Genomic DNA, 23,011 nt, shown 5'->3' with positions numbered 1-23,011 from the left:
GTCTGCTTAAAACTCCCCACGATGCTAGTCATGTCCACATGAGCAGCTGGTCTGGCCAGTCAATTAAGTAGCACAGTAAAAAGTCATCTCTCCTGGTTCTCACCTATTTTTCAAAAACCTTGAATAACACCACAGGACCCAAATGACGTGCCACTAACGATGCTAGAAATGCTCCCGAGGAGCCCAGAAACGTCCTGGCCTTACAAGAAAAACTCGAGGGGCTCGGTAAGTACCGAACATTGAGGACTGCAGCTGTGTGGTTGCCAACCAGTTCAAGATAAACGAGTCCAGTGTGAGGACCGTTTTAAGAAAAGGAAATTCATGGGGCACCCGGGTGGCTCAGTTGGTTGGGAGGCCGACTCTCGATTTCGGCTCCGGTTGTGATCTCGTGGTCCGTGAGATCGAACCCTGCGTCTGGTTCTGTGCTGACAGCAGGGAGCCTGCTTGGGATTCTCTCTTCTCCCTCTCTCTCTGCCCCTCCCCTGCTAGCTCTCTCTTTTTCTCTCAAAATAAAGTAACCTTAAAAAAAAAAAAAAGGAAATTCACGAAGCTTTTGTAGTTACAGCAGCGGAGTGAAAACCTTGCACTTTTTGTGAAATACCTTTTTTGATTTGAAAATGCAGCTTTTAATGGGGATGCAGGATGGCTATAGGAAAGGCATACCTATAGATTCCAGCATGATTTGAGAAAAAGGGAAGTTATTACATGAAAACGTAAAGCAAAAGGAAAGCGAAGGATCTAAGGCTGGAGAATTTAATGCCAGCAATGGATGGTTTGATAATTTTAGAAAGGGATTTGGCTGAAAAAAATGTCAAGACAACAGGAAAAGCAGATTCTGCCAACCAAGAGGCAGCAGATGAATTCCCAGGTGCCATGAAGAAAATCATTAAGAAAGGATATCTGTTTAAACAGGTCTTCAAGGCAGACAAAAGTACTCTATTCTAAAAGAAAATTGCCACAAAAACCATTTATTAGTAAAGAAGGGACATAAGCACCAGTTTTAGGGCAACAAGGGAGAGGCAAACTGCACTGTTTTGTGCAAATGCAGTGGGCTTATGATCAGTACTGCCTTTATCTATAAAGCTGCTAACTTTCCAGCCTTGAAGGGAAAAGATAAATACCAGCTGCCAGAGTTGTGATTGTATGGCAAGGAGGCCTGGACGATGAGAACCCTTTTTCTGAATTGGTTCCACCAATGTTTCTTTCTGAAGCCAGGAAGTAACTTGCCAGTAAGAAACCACCTTTTAAAGGTCTTGTGATCTTGGACAATGCACTTGCACCCCACCCCCGCCCCCCGCCCCTCCACTGAGCCCCATGAATTCAACACTGAAGATGTCAAAGTGATCTACCTGCCCACAAACACAATGTCTCCAATTTGGCCTCTTGATCAGTCTTAAAGACCTTTAAGGCTCATTACACACAGTACTACATGGAAAGGATTGTCCGCGTTCTAGAAGAGAATCCAAACCAGACATCATAAAAGTCTGGAAGGATTACACCATTGAAGATGCCACCGTTGTTTCAGAAGAAGCCATGGAAACCATCTAGCCTGAAGCAGTGAATTCTTGCTGGGGAAAACTGTGTCTACAGGTTGCACATGACTTCACAGGGTTTATGATAGAGATTATGACATAGAAATCGAAGAAATCATGAAATAGATTGTGGACATGGCAAGAAGGCCAGGAGGTAAAGGGCTTCTTGGAGAAATTCCAGAATTAACAGGCACCACACCAGATGAATTAAGAGTTGTCTTGACGGACATGAGTTGTCTTCATGAACAAATTGACGTTAGATAATCTGGCAGAAGAATCCTGATTATTCAAGACTGCTTTTGACTTCCTTTACAACATGGACTCTTCTAGGATATGGGTGCTGAAACCAAAGTACGTAGAGGAAGAAAGATTGGTATTGTACAGAAAGCTTTTTAGAGAAATGAAAAAGCAAAAAAAGGTCAAATTATGAAATATGTATTTCTGTAAAGTTGCACCCACCTCTTCTGCCTTCCTTTCTACCTTCTGCACCTCTTCCCCCCCATCACCTCTCGTCCTCCTCAGTCTACCCAACAGGAAGATGATGACAATAAAGACCTTTAGGATGATCCACTTCCATTTAGTGAAGAGTAAGGAATCATTATGCTGCACCGTTAATAAACATCCGTTGTGTCTTCATGTGAAAATATAGTAACTGTATGGCAAGAACTATGTGAAACATTTTCTGTCCTCCTCATCATCACTGCTTAAGTATTCATCACGTAGAATATCACAAACCAGATTTGTATGGAAGTGGATAGCCTATCCTTTCACAGGCATAGGGTCAGTGATATTTAACATAAAATTAATAATGTGTTAGTTTTCTTACTGTTTTATAACTTTGCTTTCAAAGAATTACTACACAATATCTCTGACTGCCATCTTTCTCTCCCTCTCTCCATACCCTGCCTTCTCCCCCCGCCCCCCACCTATAACTGGAGAAACTATGTATCAGCCTGTCATCACAGGTAAGTGGTTTTTTTTTTTTTAATTTTCTTTTTTTTTGAACGTTTATTTATTTTTGGGACAGAGAGAGACAGAGCATGAACGGGGGAGGGGCAGAGAGAGAGGGAGACACAGAATCAGAAACAGGCTCCAGGCTCTGAGCCATCAGCCCAGAGCCTGACACAGGGCTCGAACTCACGGACCGCGAGATCGTGACCTGGCTGAAGTCGGATGCTTAACCGACTGCGCCACCCAGGCACCCCAAGTGTTTTTTTTTAATGTAACAATATTTTCAATACTGTACTATGAATATGACTGTAATCCTGTATACCATAAGATTTTATAAGAGTTCGTTCACTAGGGTATAGACTGGGCTACCATGAAGCAACTGTATCCATTACAATAGGCTCCATTAAGCACTCATCTTGCTGCTTCTTCATTATCAATGAATGCATCATTATACCTATAAATAAAAATGAATTTCTCATTCACCTTACCTTTCACTTTCGATGTCTAGTGTTAGTAATACAGAGCTACAGTGTGTTGTATAATATAAGGCAATATTGATTAGGTACTGACAGATATTTGTCTTCTAAACAGAGGATGCAAACTTATGGTATCAGTAAATACAGGATATATATATATATATATATATATATATATATATATACACACTACACACACACATACACAGGACATATATATATATATGTATAATATATATAATATATATCTCCTTATGATTTTCTTTTCTCTATTATAAATAGACTGTATAATGTAAGGCAATTATTATAAATAGACTTGTATAATATAAGGCAATATTGATTAGGTACTGACAGATATTTGTCTTCTAAACAGAGGATGCAAACTTATGGTATCAGTAAATACAGGACAGATATATATATATATATATATACACACACACACACACACACACACACACGCGGGACAGAGATATATATATATATATATATATATATATAATATATAATATATATATGTATTTCCTTATGATTTTCTTTTCTCTAGTTTATTATAAATAGAATATATAATACATATATAACAATATGTGTTAATAGACTGTTTCGGTTATTGGTAAGTCTTCTAGTAAGCAGGGGGCTGCTAAGTTTTTTGGGAGTCAACAGTTATATGCACATTTTCCACGGTGCAGGGGTTTGGTGCTCTTAACCCCCACACTGTTCAAGGCTCAACTGTACAACTAAATCTACTCACAACACAATGTGCTATACCAGAAAGTGGGGTCAATAGAAGAGTCCACTCAAAATATTCTGCTGGACCAGTTAATGATTGTTTTACACACACACACACACACACACACACACACACACACAGTCACAAGGTAGCACTGAAGATCAGCGTTAGCACCCTCTTCAAGTATAATCTGGACACTGGTGGATAGACTCGCATGGCACCAGTTAGACTGCTCAGTTTTGGCAGTAAAATCATAGTCATTTTGTTGTTGCTGTTTTTTGATGGCTAGCATCTGATAAGCGGTAGAAATCTGGTAACCAGAAACAGTGATGCTCTGGATACTAACAGAGATGATGGAAACAACAGGATGAACTGTGAAGGACGGTTGACAGGTGATACTTTACGGTGTTTTTTTTTTTATCTTAAGTTGGGTTCCCTGGAGACAGACTCTGAGATGGGGATTTGAGAGCAGGAAGGTCCATGGGGGTGGGGGTGGTAACTGGGGAAAACTACCACTAAAGTAGCGAGGGAAGAAGGACTGGGTGAGGGAAAGTGCTGAACTTGAGAGCTGGGATGGCCCTTCAGAATTATCCCAAATTAAGGAAAGGGGGCTGGGCCTTTGTGTTCCCCTCACTGACTAGTCATTGCACGTGGACTGCCCTGGAGAGGAAGCATAGCCCTGTGTGTGACAGCTCCTTTCAACTGAAGGCAGTTCCCCAGAAGGGACGTGTCTGAGAGGCATCGGTGCCAACACTCCCAGCAGGGGGTGGAATAAATACCTAAAGGGGTATCTGGACGGCCCATCACAGCATCCATTAAAACTGGCAAGTTTAAACAACAATATATTTAAGGGAGAGTAACTGGCATATAATCTGTACATAAAGGACATCCAATAAATATTTGTTGAATGAAGAGTGGCTATTATGAAGGAAGAATGATAAGCGAAGGGCTTAAACTTCATCAGAAGGGATTTAAATGAGGCTGTAGGAAAATACAGAATTATAACAGACCATGGAGAAAGCAGAAAACTTCAGCTCTCCTATCTGTATTGTGACTTGGTCATTGGATTAAATTGTTACAATGACTCAGATTCTGAATTATTCAGCCTTGGGGGAAAAGTAGAAGGTAAAGTTCCAAAAGGGGCTCTGATTTGGGGAATCAAGGTTCAAGTGAGCCCCCCTACCCCCACTGTAAAATAGCCACTATTGCACTACATGAGTTTGATAGGAAATTTCACATCTTTAAGAGTCTTTTGTGAAGCAGGAGAGTGAAGTGAAAAGCATCATTGATTGAATCTTTCCAAAATTAATGACTCTTTCCACTTGGAGCCCTTTCAACTAACATAATCATGATCTAAGGTTCTTTCTCAAGGTCATTTCTGAGCACATTCTGAGCGTCAGGACCCGCTCACCTTGCTGCTAGCAATTTAATCACAAAGACATTTCCCCAACATTACGCATTCCTGCATTAGATGATGCCCCTTACTTTCCTCAACATCCACATTAAAAAAAAAAAAAAGGTATATAATTAGATGCTTGCACTGAATGAGTTTTACCCATGACTTACACGGTAATTTCAAAGATGCTTCACCTTCTTTTCTCAGTGGTCTTCAAACGAATGGAGATTCTAACAATCCACAAGTCTGTCTGTTGCTCAAGATTTATCCAGTTAAAGACTAAAAAATAATCTATTAAGTATCTTTAAGCTATCATGACACGAACAAAAATGCATAAATTCAATGTGCTAACTATAAATTTTTACTGTGACTCACCAATCTGTTCCTATAAAGATTAAATCATTTTTATGCAGATCCCAAAAGCTCCTGTCATTTTCATGTATTTTAAAAAGAATCCCAATATTTCAAATAAACTATTTTTTAAAAACTTAAAAATATAAAGTGTGTTTAGAATTCATTTTTTAATGTAAAAGAGGAAGTCTTTTCTTCAAATACAAAATAGTGTCAATCTTACTATGCAAAATGTATATTTTCTAGACATGCCTGTTTAACTCTTTCATTCAAAGTATTTGGGGAAGAATATTCTTTTCTGTCTGTGACCACAAATGTAACTTTTTGGCCACCTCAGAAATTGGTTTATGTCTAGTTTAAAGGACAGTCAGATCCTCTTCCTGGCATCTTAATCTATATAAGTGTAATTAAACAAGATGCTCTATCTTGCAGGACTGACCCATCAGCCTGGATCATTGGCTTTGCCTGTGCAGGACATCTAGGACAGGAGACATACGGGCACACACCTATACACCCACCACATACACATGCATCTCCCCTGAAGCCTGAAATTCGACCCACAAAAAATCATATACCCTTTGTTGTAAGATTCGCACTTCTCATGGTCTTCTGTTAAAATATTCCTCAACAGGGTACCATTAAAGTGATGGGGTTGGCAGAGGCACAGTAATTTGTGTGTTTTCTGCGTGAAAGGGAAGAGGTGCAAAATGTTGCCAAGATAGAGGTCTGATGCATGAATCAGCACTGAAAGAATTTGAGAATAATCCAAAATAATGCAAAAATAATAATGGACTATTTACCATTATTTACATTTTTAAAGTTTATTTACTTATTTTAAGAGAGTGAGCAAGCAGGAGAGGGACAGGAAGAGGGGAAGAGAGAGAAACCCAAGCAGGCTCCACACTCAACGCTGAGCCCAGTGCAGGACTCAATCTCACAACCTTGAGATTGTGACCTGAGCTGAAATGAAGAGTCAGACGCCCAACCATCTGAGCCACCCAGGTGCCCCGACATTATTATTTACTGACAGGAACTAACAAGGCACACAATACTATGTTCTTAAAGCTAGGGATAAAAGATAATGGTTGATATGGCAATGCGACTTCATTTAATGATTTTGTAGATTTGTTTTCCTTTTCTAATATTGTTAGTAACCTGGCTATTTTCAAGTGTGAGAATGACAAAGTCTTAATACAGGTCCATTCCTTCTTTTGCAGCATTAATGAAGTCATTGCGTGGCTAAACCTTGTTTCGAAGACAGCTTCAGTCTCAAGGAAGAAAATAACCTGGACTCCTATTCTGAAAGACTTGACCTGTAATATAAATCAGGGCACAAACAACAGCACTGTCCAGTTGCAATGACTATCATGATGAGCCCCTGACCTTCAGCACTGAGTGCAATTGATCTAGCTATTACTGTTTACTTAATGGAAAAATCTCTCTCCTGCTTTCAGATTTGTCCCAAGGCTTAGCCACAAGAGGAAGATTTCTTTTTAAAATGTGAGTTCATTCATTCTACAGACGTGAGTATCTGTAAAGCGCCAGGTCCTGTGCTGGGGCAGGGGACCCTCGAATGAATTAGGTACAGTTTCCACCCTCAACTGCCGTGACCACAGCAAGTTTTTATCGCCTTTGCTCTCCCCAAGTGAGAATGGCCAACCCTCGAAACTACTGTAAATTCACCGTGTGTGAGATTCAAGCCCAGCTTTCACAAAGCCTCTCAAATTCAGCTGGTGTTTTTATGGTGGTTTTTCATACATTCTTAATTTTGTTTTTCTCAACTTTTCAAGTTTTAACTTTTTTAAAAATATGGACCTCAGATAACCAGGTTTAAGATGATCGTAGACTTGAGTTTATGATATTTTATTATCATCAATCCACAGAACACCCTCTTATAGAATACCCTGCAGTTTAACTTTTTTCCTCTATGATCTTTGGTCACTAATTCCACACCTCCCTCCCCCTGAGACAGCTTCTAGAATATATTTAAAGTGTGTTCTTTTATTCTACTTTTATACACACACACACATACACACACACACACACAGAAGCTTTGAACAATTTGCGCATGGAGCATGTTTAATTTACATAAATGATACTGTGGTATAAATATCTTTCTAACTTTTTCTATTCAACATTTTTTTTAAAGATCTATCCATGTTACTGAATATACATCTAAGTTACTGTTTTTTATACTCCATAACATACCATCCTATGCGTGCATTGGTAAGTTTACCAATGGCAATGGCTGTCATGAGCATCCATACACTTTTTCCTTGAGCTCTTGAGTGACTTTCTGAAGAAATATCCAATAGTACAATTGCTAGCATGTGTATAATTGTTAGATATGTACATAGTTAATTTCAATAAATTCAGTGAAATTATTTTCCCAAATAGCTGCTTGAAGGTCTCCATTTTTCTACATCTTCACCAGCATTTGATATTGCATGACTTTTTAGTTTTTGTCTTATGATTATAGATTGGCATTTTATTGATGCCTTAATTAGTATTTTCTTTTTTAAAGAATAATTTTTAAAATTTTATTTTTGAGAGAGAGAGGGAGACTCCAGGCTCTAGGCTCTGAGTGCTCAGCACAGAGCCTGACTTGTGGCTTGAACTCATGAACTGCAAGACCATGACCTGAGCCAAAGTTGGATGTTTAACCGACTGAGCCACCCAGGCGCCCCTTCATTAGTATTTTCTGGATTTTTATGCTGTTTGAGCATCTCTTAATAATTATTACCCATTTAGGGTTTTCTTACTGTGAATTGCCTATTCCAAGATGTTACCTATTTTGTATTGTTTTTTTTCACTTTGTAGGAGGAGGGCTGACTTAACTAATCCTACCAAGAATATTATCCAGTTTATCCTTTTAAAAATGTGTTACATAGAATATTTTTTCTTTAAGCCTTTAACACTAGGAAAGCTATTCAATTCTCATAGTCAACTTTTTTTTTGCTATGGCTTTCAGCCATTTAACATGTAATCACAGCTATATTTACCCTTTTAGTGAGTGTACTTGCATTCTTGTATTTTCTCTGAACCCAATTTACTTCAGTGTTATCACCTTTTTTATGTTTCTTGTCATAACCTAACTCAAAAAGATGTTTTGAAGGAGTCAGGCATAATTGAATCAATACATTTATTTTTTCAAAACGTACTGGTTTAATGCTTCTCCTTATTATGACAGAAGGTGCTCCCACTCACTTGGAATGACAATAGGTTATTAGAATTAGAAGACTCTGGAGATCATCTGGTTCAAACACACATTTTAGGTAGGAGATAGAAGATGGCCAAGGTCATCTGAAATTGTTCAGGCAGTACAGGCAGAGACAAAAATAGAATGGCCTAGCACTGAATCTGGTGTTTCATTTCTTTCTATTTTACCAAATTATATTTGAAAACGATTTTGCATTTTATACTTAATCAAAAAGGTACATACATGGGGACATGTGTTCATATGTATGTGCATCTAGGTGAAAGTGTGTTTGTATTTTGTAAACTCATGAATTTCTGTTTTTCCCCTTTGGCATTTATCTCTCTGTGACTGTTATGAGCCTTCTGATCTTGTACCTCTCCCATCTTTCCAAAAGCGTTTTATAAATTTTGAGTCTAATCGAGAAGTGCAAAATTACAAGCCATGCTTTGGAAGTCAAATTTAAACTCCTCTCTTTGGTAATCTCTGACATAGTCAGTATATAAAAATATCATCCAACTTACTAATTATTTGGGTGTTGGCTCTGTTCTTAAGTCATCCATGAATTACTCCCTTTTTAGATTACTTAGCAGCATCAGAAAGATTCTCGCTCAGTTTTAGGATTGGAAGGGAAAGTTGTGGTTGAGTGTGGAGCTTCCAATGATGGAGGCCTGACCTCACGTCCTGTGGAAACTCAGCCTCCCTGATAGGGCCAGAGCAGACAGGAAACGACACAGCTGGCAGGCTTCCACTTTCTGACTTGGGCCAAGTGAATATTACTGCCGGAATTATCAATACTAAGGTTTTTCACTAAGTATTTTCTTCTGTGTTCATCAAGACAAGAAAAGACAAATTCTCCTCTGGCTCTGAAAGCTTGGATAGGAAGTAGCAACGTGGCCATCATGTTCATATGTTCTTGGCCAAAGCAACTCACGTGGCCACAGCTAACTCTGGACGGCTAGAGGAGTATGGTCCTTTATGTACTGGAAAGGGGAGACCAGAAGTGTTTGGTGAAGAGCATACCATTGGCTGTCACAATTGGAAAGCTTCACTTTTGGTGGGATGGTGATGATAGAAACACCTCTTTGTCCTTATAGAGTAACCAAGGAGCACCTTGGTGTCTAACCAAGGAGCACTTGGTGTCTAACCAAGGAGCACCCAGGGCGTGCCTGGAGATGGGAAAGGGCACTGGATTTGATTGCGGGCTGTAGTGTCTGAGACCTAGAAGCCTGACCCATAAGACTATAATCCAGGAGTAAAACAGAAACCATGAGTTGGGTAGGCCATGCTACTGAGTCAATGTCAAAGGACCAGAAGGAGAGAGCAAGACACAAACACTGGGCAAATTGGATAAGATCATCACCTAACCTACCTGCTCTCCCTTTTCCACAGATACCTCTTGTGCACTAAGGAGCATGTACAATTCCAGGTTTTAGAGATTTAGCAGTGAATAAGACAACCGGAGGATAAATGACAGAAGGGACATCTGAGGCCTGGAGCGTGTACAGGGAAAGAGCTCTGACCATGTCCAAAGTCAGGGTGTGCACACCCTACACATCACTGAGTATTTCACCTCTTGTTTGCTATATGCAGAAGCACAGGTGAGTATTGCTGTTATAACCATTTTCCCAATGCGGTAACAGTACCTCAGGGTAGTAAAAGTGACTGGCCCATGGTCCCGTAATTGATTCAAGTCTTGGTTCTCTGACTCCAAAGGCCCTTTCACTTTACTTTTACTATGACACTGCTGTTCCCCACACAACACAAGTATCAAATGAAAAGTTTCTTGAATTTAGATCTTTACCTTCTACAGTTGGCATTTTGTACCGAAGTCTTACTTATAGCTGGCAGTTACAAATGAAAAGAACCATATATGGAGAGAATGTTAATTTAACCATAACCTTATTCATTCGTTCATTTATTAACATATATATTTATTATATTGATATTGTATATATTATTCATATATAATTTGTATATTTATTAACATATATACATTCACATCATATATATACACATGTACATCATATATATATACACATGTATATCACATACATAAATATGTATATATACACACATGTATATCATATATATGTGTGTGTGTGTGTATATATATATACATATACATATGTGTGTGTGTGTGTGTGTGTGTGTATATATATATATATATATATATATATATATATATATATATATATATAGGATACTTCCTGGATTCTTTACATGACCACTAAGAAACTCTTCAGACTGACATTTTCAGTTGCCAAGGAAATCAGGAGTATTTTTAGAAAATTGTTACTTTGATCTGAAACAATCTCTTGTTAGGATCCAAGCAGTCCCATCTCTAAAATAGCCAAATACAACCAGCCACAAGACGAGTAACTCCGAATCTGCTTCCTTATTGTGGGAAGTGAGTCTTAGTGTCAAAACAGTGCCTGCTCTTCCCAGACTTTCCACGTTGACAGGGTTATGTCGAAGCATGCTCTCCGGCCCGTGCAGCTTCGACTGTGCTTATGAAAGGCAAGGATGGTTCTCAAACGTACTCTTCTTGACCTCCGCCATGCGCACACGCAAGTTAGCGTGAGCTGAATTCAGCCTAAGAAGTGCTAGGCTAAGGCTTCTAAACTGTTGCAAACCATTCTTGGGGTAAGTTGGTGGCTTTTTGTCTAAAAGGGTCACACAATGTCCCTTGTTCGCACAGTTTGAGGTATCTAGATTCTCACATGCCATTCCGCGTAAAGAATAAAAAAGGATTTAAAAATGCTGCATCAAGGAAATAATGAAGCCAAATCTGCTTTTCCTGGTTTGGAATAGTTTTTATGCTTTTCAGGGTAGAAGACTTAACCCTCATCATCTATTGGGTAAGAAATACTTAGGGGTTGAGTATTATCAGGGAGTTAAAAAATACCCAATAGAATAGTTTAGAAAATAAGTGTTTCTGAGTCTGCATTACCAATTAGAAGAAGGAGCTTTGATTATAAGCAGTCACTTCTGCTTCTTTAGATTTTAAAAAGCACCAGGAGATCATAGCATACACCGCTATCCATTTAGTAGTGCCCCCTGTCCTACTTCTGATTCTTTGGTCACACAGTGACTTTCTGGGCTGTGATCTTTAGATCATTTAGTGAAACTACCTCTCAAAAAAGGGATGCAAACATCTTCTCCTTGGCCTTAGTCCTGACATATCTCACAAAATGGATGTTATCAGTTGGCATTTGGTCTTGGGAGTCTGAGAGTTTTGTTACTTCGCAAGGCGTCATTGTTATTAAGACGTGAATTGTAGGGGTGGTGGTTCAGCCCCAGGGAGACTCAGTCTGCATAGGGGAGCTGTCCCAGCAGTGCAGAAGCAGAGTGTGTCCGGGGGGTTGGTGGTGGGGGAGCCAGATAGATAGCCGCCTGCTTCCTGGATCCATCCAGATTCTACTGCAACCACACTGCTGTTCTTAGGTTCAATGCCAAGGGTATACTATGTCAGTGCAATCAGGGGCTAGATAATGGAAATCAGCATGCTCTCTTTGAGAAAAGTATGGAGACTTGCGAGGTTTTTACTATGCACCTACCATATGACTTCTCTGAGTCTCAACTGCCCATTTTTTTTAAAATGTTTGAGACAGAGAGAGACAGAGCATGATCGGGGGAGGAGCAGAGAGAGGGAGACACAGAATCTGAAGCAGGCTCCAGGCTCTGAGCCGTCAGCACAGAGCCCAACGTGGGGCTCGAACTCACAGACCATGAGATCGTGACCTGAGCCGAAGTCGGACGCTTAACCGACTGAGCCACCCAGGCGCCCCTCAACTGCCCATTTAAAAACAGGAATAATAATATACTGTATTAAGGTTAAATGAAATGGCATATTTTACTTTGTAGCCCAGAATATGGAGCATGCTAAGTATTCAAAAAATGTTAGCTCCCTCACTCTCCCTCTATTTTCCTTAGTGTCACCAGCTGGACTTCAAGACTGGATTTTGGCTGCCTAACTGCCTATACTTACCAAACTTTGTCTCACATTTTTCCTTAAGCTTTTCGTTCCGGTTTATCTCTTAATTCAGGCAAAAGACCCCACAGCATAGCATCCTGTGATGGAAAGCAAAACTACGTCTCAAGCAATAATGACTGTCTGGACAAAGAGTTGGGCAGCCCAGACCACTGGGGTGATGAGATGAGATTGTGCTTAACTCCTGACTCAGTCTGTGCAGATGGACCATGGACTGACCCATGGAGTGACCCATATTTACCTTGTCCTCATTCTAATACTAAAACTAGCCTCCCTGGAACTTCCAGGAGGAATACAAGCCTCATTTACATAACATACAATGTATGAATAGGCATGTTTTCTTAAGGCACTGCAGGACCTTATGCCTGTCTCTACAAATGATGACAAGGACGCCCTTTTAAAATATTCTTTCTAACCCTACATAAAAGGAACCCATCCACCCCTGCTCAAGGAGTCATGGTTTTGGAAGTTATTCCCTACGATTGCCTTATGTGCTGCAAATAAAGTTTCCTGTCTGACGACTCACCTGATGTAGTTTCTATCTGTGACTCACCAAGGAGTGAACTCACATTAGTTCGGTTACAATAGAGGGAGGTAAGTTTTGCAGTTCTTGTTAATACAGATTCACTTGCTAAGTAAACTTTTTATTTATTTGAGATCAACTTAGAATATCATTGTTAGGAAAACAGAAACATAGCAAAGTAGAAGAAAAAACACACCACAGTTTATGGTGACGAAAGTGATTTACTTTCCAGGTCAGCAGCACTGGGCAAAGCCTGAGTAATAAATGACCTTGAATAATATTGATTTTACTTAAAGCTGAACTTTAAAACTATTCTTTGTGGTGCCTTCATGATGGTTTTGCCTAAGTAGCACGTGATGGCCATGCCTTCCCTAATTGGCCTTTGATAAGCCAATCTGTTTCAGTCTCATCTACTTCAATACAAATGAAAAAAAAATCATTTCAATCTGGCGAAGAATAAAGTGTGTCTTTCCTAGAAACAGCTGAAAACCAAATAGAACCAAAATAGAACAAAATAGAACCAAATAGAACAGCTGGAACCAAATAGAAAAATTTAGAATAAACCCAAAGCAGCCGAGATGATTCTAAAAATTTAGCTCCTTTCCCTTATGAGGTGCTAACAATGCAAGTGGAGTTTTACACGGTAGGGGTCAAGGGCAGGCTATCTCAAGATGGGCCACTTTGGCATGAAGATTATTTTGATTTAAAAGCAATCAAATCCCAGCAGATTCAGGAAAAGCTCTGACCTCCCCGCCAACTGGCTGCAAGAGAGCTATCAACAGAGATACCTGTTTACCTAAGAAGCTGGTCTATATAATAGGGCAGCTTTTGTTTTCCACACACTTCCTCGCAATGGTCATTTTCCCCTTTGTGTATCCTCAGACTCCTACCCCTATCCTTAGCTCATATAGCATCATGCTGCCTGTCTTTGGAATTTCCGTGTTTGTGTGGATTCCCTGCACCTATACTATTAGATTTGATTTTCTCCTGTTAATCTGTCTCATGTCAATTTGGTTCTAAGTCCAGCTAGGAGTCCAGCTTGAAGGGCACAGGAAATTCTTCCTCCCCAGCACGACTGAAAGCAAATAAATATACAGGGAACCATCTCTCTGTGTTGATATGCGTACCTATTCCTTTTGTGTTTCTACGCAGTATTTTTTTAAGGAAACATAAAAGCCCATGGCAGATCATAAAATTAACACCATGAACACATTACCTTGCTCTGTTCTATGGGATCTCAGTGTCCTAAGTTGAATTCAACTTCCTATTTCAATTAGCAGCAAATAAACTACTATCAGACCTTGCACAGGTTTTAATAAATGCATGGACAAAGCACGCCACACCGTGTATTGAAATAATGCACCATATCAAATGAAATAGAAACCTCAAACTGTTAGTGCCTCTCACTCGTGAAAAGTGAAATCTGTTACTGCAACGCCCCTTTACCCTTATCGCTCCTAGTAGTAGGAGTTTCAGGGAATGAGGTACGGGGTGTCATTTTGTGTTCTAGATTATTGAAGTTCCACATTTAAGTACGGTGCCCTTTTACTGTAAGTGAGTGTCCCTGATGGAGAGTTTTCTTGAATGCACCATGTATGTTTGTGCCTCATGGATTAAAGGAGCCAAATGCCATCTAACCTCCTCTTAGGGCTCAGTTATTAATGGATACAGGAGGTAAGAAACTCAGACAGGATTCCATTCCCCAGGCCCATGCCGTATTTTCTACTTGAACTTCAAGGTGCTGAGCGACTTGCTAACAGTCACCCAGGTGCACACTACAGGGGCTCACCCTAAAATCTAGGCTTCCTCATGCCCACTCTCACTGCTCTTTCGCGTACAGGGTAATTCCCAATTATATTGTATTTTGGGTACTTGTCACATCCTTTGCTGTGCACAGTCTTCCCGTAGATTCACCCATGCCTCATTCCCTCACATACTTCAGGGTTTTTCCTTACCTGTCACCTTTTCAGTAAGGTCCTCACCCGGGGCCCCATCTAAATTTGTAACCCTCTCTCTGCCCCCAAATTGCTTTCACTTTTTCTGATTTTTTTTTCCCCTCTGCAGCGGCTATCACCTGCTGACCTCACATAGGTAGATTCTACTTAATTTTGCTGACCGTCTTTCTCCTCACACTAAGATGTAAACTCTGTGAAGAGAGTTTTCCTGTCTGTTTTGTTCATGACCGCATTCCCGGTGGGAGAACAGCGTCTGATAACTACTAGGTGCTCAGTGAGTATTTATTAAATAAATCACTGGTCTGAATGATTATAACTTCACAGAAGTTTGATTTCTGAATAAGCCAGGTGTTATCATGTTAATAACATGGGGGTTTCTGGACTGTTTCCATGTTGGTAGAGAAGGTTAAGAAATTATTGCTAAAGGAAGCACTCTGGCTTTAAAAAAAGTAGCTGAGTTTTATCTGGTTAATGTATAGCATAGAGTTGATTTCCTTTTGGATGCTATAATAAAATATATGTTGCGCTTACAAATATATTTGCATTAAACTATTGAAAGCATGGATGACTGTGGCATCAGTGAAGCTACATTTGGAACTAAAATGATGACCTACTTGTGCAAATCCTCTATAAGTCTACCCAGCAGGTGCACAGTGTTTCAGTCTGTCTCCCCCCAAGTGGCCTTGCTCGTTCAATAGAGAGCTCACGTGACCACTTTCAAGCTACTTGATGGGAAGTCAACCACAGTGTCTAAGAATCATTTGTAAAAACCCTAGCGGTAGCTGCATAGTTTAGAGTTCTCTTCTGTAAGGTACATGAAAGAGCTTCACAACAGAGTTTCAAAGGAGGATGAGTCTTTGACGAATCTGTCTAAAAATAATGAAAAATATAATGAATGCTAAGAAGTTCTTTGCAGCTTTTATCGTAAGGGATAATTGGAAGGAACGTTAACACTTTAACAGTAAGGAAGTAGGTAAGTAAACTGCTGATTGGAAAATATAACTAATAAAACAATAAAAAAGAGAAACGTATTGATCATGGAGCAAAAGTGTTAGCAGTTTACCTAAGGTAACTAAGGGGAAGTCAATTCATATGGAACGCGAGTACTGAAATTCTCAGACTAACATTTGAAAGGGATTTCCCAAACTATGTCTTTAAGATTTTCCAGAGAATAATAGCTGTATCACTCTCACACACAAAGGAATGTTTGGTTACAGAAGATTTTACTCCTATTGGAGATTTATGATACAGCTAAGAATTCAAGGATCCAAAAATTTCTGTAGTAAAATAAACAGTGCAATTATACCTGATTTTTTCCCAAATTATCTGACCGAATGCCATTTTTTCCTAGTCAACCTGTGGATAACCTGAGAAAGATCACCATTCTGTAGAGCACCAGTAGGGAACAGCTACCTTGGTTTTTCTCCAATGAAGGTTTGAATACAAGGAAAAGTATAAGAAATCAAGAAAAAAAAGAGGTTGAGTCGTTGGGTCCAGGTTGCTTTATTTCTGAAAGTTGTCTGAGGAAGACTGACCTTGTGTCTAATTGCTGGAATCAGGAGGCAAAAAGGCAACTTTCCTCTAAAAATAGAAGCGATGTGGTGCCTGGCTGGCTGAGTTAGTAGAGCATGCAACTCTTGATCTCGGGGTTGTAGGTTTGAGCCCCACATTGGGTGTGTATGTTACTTAAAACAATAAAATCTTAAAAAAAAATAAAAATAGAAGCAGCCTTATAAGAGTCTGTCCTTAAAGACCTTGCGGGACTGAGTCCATTCCACAGGCACATGAGCCATTGGGGAGCCATAGTCTTAGGGATTATCGAATGGAGTTAGGAGCAAGTAGGAAAGTTCCAGAACCCGAGTATCCCCATCATACTTTGTACTGCCCATGATTAGAGTGGTATTAATTTTCTTAGGGATTGTTCTCAGGAGCTTGTGAACCCCGTCATCCCTCCCTCCTTTTGCCTCTCTCTCCCTCTCGTCGTCTACCTCTCTTAGTAAGCTTCTTGATAACAACCATTACGTTCACCTTTGTATCCACAGTGGCTGGAACTGAGTTGGTGTTGAATGAATACCCACTGAATTAACAACAGAAAGAGGGAATGAATGAATGAATGAATGTTCTTGTGCTCTACAGAATGTTGGGCCCAATGCACTCAAAACTGGTTCCCAGTGTAGCTCTCAAATAAAATAGTCAAAAAATCAACTTTCTATATTTCCATTAGATTAGAGTGTTTTAGAATAATAGTTTTCAAAACTTTCCCTAATTTAAGCTCTGCTTATTAAATTCATATTTATTTTTAATTTTATAATATAGGCTACGGTAAAACATTCACACATTTCAGAAAAAGGTAACTCATCTCCTAATTACCAACCGCTGGGCTAGGAACCTTATAGTTGGTTGCATACATAAGAGCACTGTTTTTGAGGTCTATTTTAGGAAGTATGGATTACTTAAAATTGTTTTCAGTAACTATAGAGGATCCCATAAAATGATTATTCTAAAAGCAATTTGCATTGCTATTGATAGACATTCAGGATGTTACCAAGATTTACTATTATGAGAAATGCAGCAATGAACACCCTTGTATCTTAGATTAGATATTCAGAAAGAAAACCGTTTAATCATCAATTTAAAAACTGAAAATTCAAAAATTCGGTTGGCAAATTGTCAACCCAAAGAAATGGCTCACCAAATTTACTTTCCTACCAGCAATGTAGAGCATATGCATTTTCAATATTTGTGCCAAAATATTTATATTACCCAATTTAATTTGTTTCTAATTATTTGGGTGAAAGAATGATATCTTATTTTATACTTCCCAGATTAGTACTGAAGTTTGCCAACTTACAGGCAGTATTTGTCACTGTATTAATTTTAGCCAATCTTAAAAACAAAACGTCATTGCTATGAATTGTCTAGTCCTGTTAGAAATGATTGTAAGCAAAACTGTACCTTTGAATTATTCACAAACAGACAATGTCTATTCATGGGGCTCCTCAGAAGATCTGTAGTATTACATGTTTTTATCATGTTCAGTAGGAGGCTGCAGCTTGCCTTTATAGCCAAGTTGGTCACTTTTCTGGACACACAGTCCTTATTTCAAGAAAACATCACTTCTTCTGCTTTCTTTTTTTTAACGTTTATTTTTGAGAGAGAGAGAGAGAGAGAGAGAGAGAGCGCGCATGAGCAGGGGAGGGGCAGACAGAGAGGGAGACACAATTTGAAGCAGGCTCCAGGCTCCCAGCTGTCAGCACAGAGACCGATGTAGGGCTTGAATTCGTAAACCTTGAGATCCTGACCTGAGCCAAAGCTGGATGCTCAACCACTAAGCCACCCAGGTGCCTCTTTTCTGCTTTCTAAGTGACTCTTCCTTCACTAATATCACCTGATTGTGGACAGATATGTTTATAATTAATTCTGTAGCCTGTGTGGCTAGTGCGGTGTTAGGTACATTGCCAACAAATGTAATTGTAATGGGTTTAACAACCTGGTCTTATTTCCCCCCACACTAAACATTAATTCTGCCATCATTCAAAAAAAAAAAGAACAAAAGAAATGACAGAATCTTCTTACGCTGTCAAGTAGCATACTCATGATTACAAGCAGAAAAAGGCTATTGTGATCAAATGGTAAAAAAGTTATCAGTTGAGTTATCTAATAATTATGGTATATAAAAATCTCTCTTTAAAAGAAAAACCGAATGGTATAGACAGTACTCGGGGGGAAAGAACTACTGGAGACAAAGGCATTAGTTAAGATACTTTAAACACACACACACACACACACACACACACACACACACACACAGCCTGAATAGTAATCACATGGTGTTGGATATTTTTTGAACTAATCTTTTTGGAAAATAGGTTATTAAGGTAAGAAAACAATTGCAGAAAGAAACTTATACCTCTTTATTATTCTCAAACCATATTTGTCATGAACAATTCTATTTTTAAAGAAATGGGTTTGCTTCTAAATAAAAGATCATTAATAAGGAGAATACAAATTCCCATTGTAGGGCAACTTAATGCTTAGACTCTACGGTAGTTTGGTTTCCTTTTTATTTTTTCACCCAAGGAACTTTTCAATTAGTAAGCATAAGAAAAGTTACTGTATATCACTCATTATTCATTGATTTGATGAAAATAAATCGGATAATTTCAGATTGAAGAAAATTTGTTTCGCTTAAGGTATTTTTTAGAGAATGGTATTTTACTTCTATTACAACCTGAAATTCTTCCAGTGTCCATCCCTCACAAACGATCTTCCTGAATTTCATAATCATGTGAGAAAAATCCTTCAGGAGAATCAGGAGATTGTATCCATATCTGGGCTGTGACACTAAACATCTGTGTGTCACCAGCATAACTTACAGGATTATTTTTCTGAACTTCTGCGTCTTATTGAGTAAAACAATGACTGACTCCACTGGGAGAGAGAGATACAAACTCAATTTCCTTGACTTGTCTCCCAACATTAACAATTATTTTAGAGATTTCACCTGAAGGTAAATATTTCAAGCGTTTCTTGAAGTCCTGAGTTATTTGGCAAGATGTGTCCGTCGCTGCTACATTTTAACCACCAGCACAACTGTCCACTTATGGGGCACATACATCTCAGTTCACCGACTCCTTCCCTGACCTGTTTCATTTATTTATATTTATGTACTGAAGACCCTACATGCAATCTGTGTCAACTAAAGGCTGGACAAAAATCTATGGAGACTGTATGTTCTCAATGTCCTCAAAGTCAGAAGGTTGAGGTTCCAAAGGATTTACTGGTGAGACATCAGGAAAAACTCACGCTTACTGTGTCCAGTGTGACTCACCATCTTCAGGTCTCCTTATTCTCTCTCACAGGCACTCAGTTACAGGTTTCTCTGGAAACCTTCCACCTTTTACCTCTGCAAATGCCTCACAGGTCTCTCCAAGCTTTATGTTTTGTGTCTGTTTTGTAGGGGCCTAGGGCAGTCTGCTCCAACATGGGCCACTTTGGCGTGAACATGATTTTGAATTAAAAGTGTACAAAACCCAGCAGATGCAGAAAAGGCTTTCTTCCAGGACCCCAACTGCCTAAGTTTACATCGGAAAGGAGAACCTGAACCAGGAAGAGAGCTAATAACAGACTCTCCTTTACCTGAGAAACTTACCTGCATAATAAGCAACCCTTGTTTTTCAAAACATCTCCTTTCACCTTCCTGCTAATAGCCTTCTCCCTTTGGTATCTTCAGACCCTACCCATCTCCTTAGCTCAAATAAGGTTCATGTTGCCTCGTTGTCTTTGCAATTTCACGTTTGTATGGATTCCTTGTATGTACACCTATTAAATTTGATTTTCTCCTGTTCATCTGTCCCATCAATTTGATTCTAAATCCACCTAGAAGGACCTTAAAGGGAAGGTCTTCCTCTGCAACAACTCAAATATTCTAACCTTACCATCTTTGCATACTCTCCTCTCATTTCTAGATTTTATTCTTTACAATCCTGGTAGACTTGATATTTCAGTAATCTTTCTCTACTAGGCTGCTTTACCAAGAGTAGGGAGTCTGGGCTCTTATTGCTTCATACAGGCAGTTGGGGACCAGTTTTGCTCAATTCCCCACTCAGCCATGGCTCCTAAAAACCCCAGCCTGTGACAACGCACCAGCTTGTTGCCAAGGGCAATCACAGAAGAGGGGGGTGGAGCAGGAGTAACACAATTACTATTGGGCAAGGAAAGTTTGACCTGTTTATGGGATTTATTTTATGAACCTCTCCATTTTACATGAAAGACACAGACACCTACAGAATTAAATAACCTGCTTGGTTTTAAAGACTGACTTTGAATATAGATTAAAAACAAATCTCGACAAGACGCAAAAGGAAAACTTGAGCACTGAGAGCAGGTTAATAGCTTCAAAGCAGGTGAAGAGTCATTAGATAAGTAAAGGACGCGTAGAGTGTAGATAAGAATGAAGGAGGGGGGCACCTAAGTGGCTCATTCCGTTAAGCGATGGACTTCAGCTCAGGTCATGAGCGCACAGGTTTGTGAGCTCCAGCCCACATTGGGATATCTACTATCAGCATAGAGCCCCACTTTGGATCCTCTGTCCCCTTCTTTATCTCTGTCCCTACCCTGCTCCCCCCCCCTCCTCAAAAATAAACAAACATTTAAGAATGAAGGAGGAAAAACCCAGGCTGGGGGCTAAAGAAGTCTTCTCCAGTTGATAACCATGCCTTTGCACCCACCGGAAGAATTTTTAATTTGTATTAAACCTGTAAAATTCTGAACAGTTTTTGTTAGCACTTAAATAAAGAAAAGTGACTTGAAGAAGCTTAGAAGCATAAATTATCAGACAGAAATAGCCTCAGCATATTTAAGATGAAAGCCACCAGAGAGAACAAATACTAAATGTCTTTGGAGTCTATTAATTCCAGCCCCTACTCAAGGAATTTTCAGCATGATCACAGAGTTATATACTTGAATAACACAAATCCAACTATTACTGGTTCCTACCTAGCTACATGACTATATAATATTTTATACTGTCCGATTTTGAAGTATGCTGGCTCTTAGAAACCAGCTTTTAAGTCTCATGTCTCCTAACAGTATTTATTTATTTATTTATTTATTTATTTATTTATTTATTTATTTTTTAAATTGTTTTTAATGTTTTATTTATTTTTGACACAGAGAGAGAGACAGAGCATGAGTGGGGGAGGGTCAGAGAGAGAGGGAGACACAGAATCCGAAGCAGGCTCCAGGCTCTGAGCCATCAGCGCAGAGCCCGATGCAGGGCTCGAACTCACAGACTGCAAGATCATGACCTGAGCCGAAGTCGGACGCTCAACCGACTGAGCCACCCAGGCGCCCCTCTCCTAACAGTATTTATAAGTCCACCATTATTTTCCATTTATCTTCATATTGTGCCTATCTCACTTACTTACGGTATTCTTTCTTAAATACACTATATAAACAAATACTTATTCTTGGTATGTTAGAGTAGGCAGTTAGTTAGGTTTTAACAGTGTGCCTGGAGGCCAGGGGGAGTCACAGCTATTCTGGGAAAGCCAGAGATCTGTCCTGGCAACACTTTTAAAATAAAGCCGTGAGAAGCCCGGTCAAATCCGGCCAGACCAAGACAAAGGAGGCTGGAAACCCCTGACCCAGTAAGGGAAAAGAGGCACAAAACTCTGCTCCCAAAGAAATCCCCTCCCCAGCTAACAATTATTCCACCACCTAGTTAACAACCATCAATAACAGAGACTCACCCCCTGGGGTAGGCAGCTGTCAGTTGAGCTCCCCTGCTCCCACATCCGCAGAGAGTACTTTCACTTTAATAAACTTTCCTACTTGTACCCCTGGGCTCTTGTGTCTCCTCTGTCCTTGAATTCTGTCCCGCAACAAGACGGACAGCCTCCAGTGATATCCCAAGGACCAATGAGTGGAGACCCCAGGCAGGGCCCAGAGGTCTCCCCAGGCCACCTGGCAACAAATGTTGTACTGATAATTCCCAAAATGTAATTAGAATAAGACTATTTCTGTTATCTACACAAATTTCCACTTAGCTGTCTTATTCCGCTGAATTAAAATATACTTTCTTCGCAATTACAAAGAAAAGAATACCTATTACATCACAGGTTTATTAAGCGTCTGAGTCAGTGGTAAAGTTACTGAAATGCCATTAAGTGAAGGCACATAAGTCAGAGGCTGTGTTCTGGGCATATTTTATATGACATTGATGAAAAAAGGTGATTGCAAAAAAACTTCAGGGATGGAAAGACACAAAAATTGGTCTTTTCTTAGATGAGGGGAGATCATGTACCTCCATTCAACCTCACCAGGTTGTAGGCTTTAGGAATGTTCCTGAAATAAATCTGTAGAGCTGGGAACAACAGGAAATTGCCACTTAGACACTTCAAAAGCTT

General features: G+C 39.5%; 1 protein-coding gene and 1 long non-coding RNA gene across 6 annotated transcripts in view; one reads left to right on the top strand and one right to left on the bottom strand.

The window, feature by feature from the left end:
- The window catches only part of DLGAP1 (DLG associated protein 1), an 885,205-nt gene that overhangs the window by 483,020 nt on the left and 379,174 nt on the right, over positions 1–23,011 (bottom strand). The gene's annotated exons all lie outside the window — the stretch shown is intronic.
- Positions 915–22,172, top strand: LOC113602198 (uncharacterized). The gene is made up of 7 exons (XR_003423573.2): positions 915–2,497; positions 3,976–4,078; positions 6,651–7,015; positions 10,022–10,230; positions 13,052–13,217; positions 14,657–14,820; positions 15,211–22,172. It is a non-coding gene; the product is annotated as an uncharacterized LOC113602198 (long non-coding RNA).

The sequence above is a fragment of the Acinonyx jubatus genome, chromosome D3 (assembly GCF_027475565.1).
Source record: "Acinonyx jubatus isolate Ajub_Pintada_27869175 chromosome D3, VMU_Ajub_asm_v1.0, whole genome shotgun sequence".
Lineage (NCBI taxonomy): Eukaryota > Metazoa > Chordata > Mammalia > Carnivora > Felidae > Acinonyx > Acinonyx jubatus.
The sequence above is the reverse complement of the archived record's forward strand: the minus strand, read 5'-3'. Positions and strand labels throughout refer to the sequence as shown.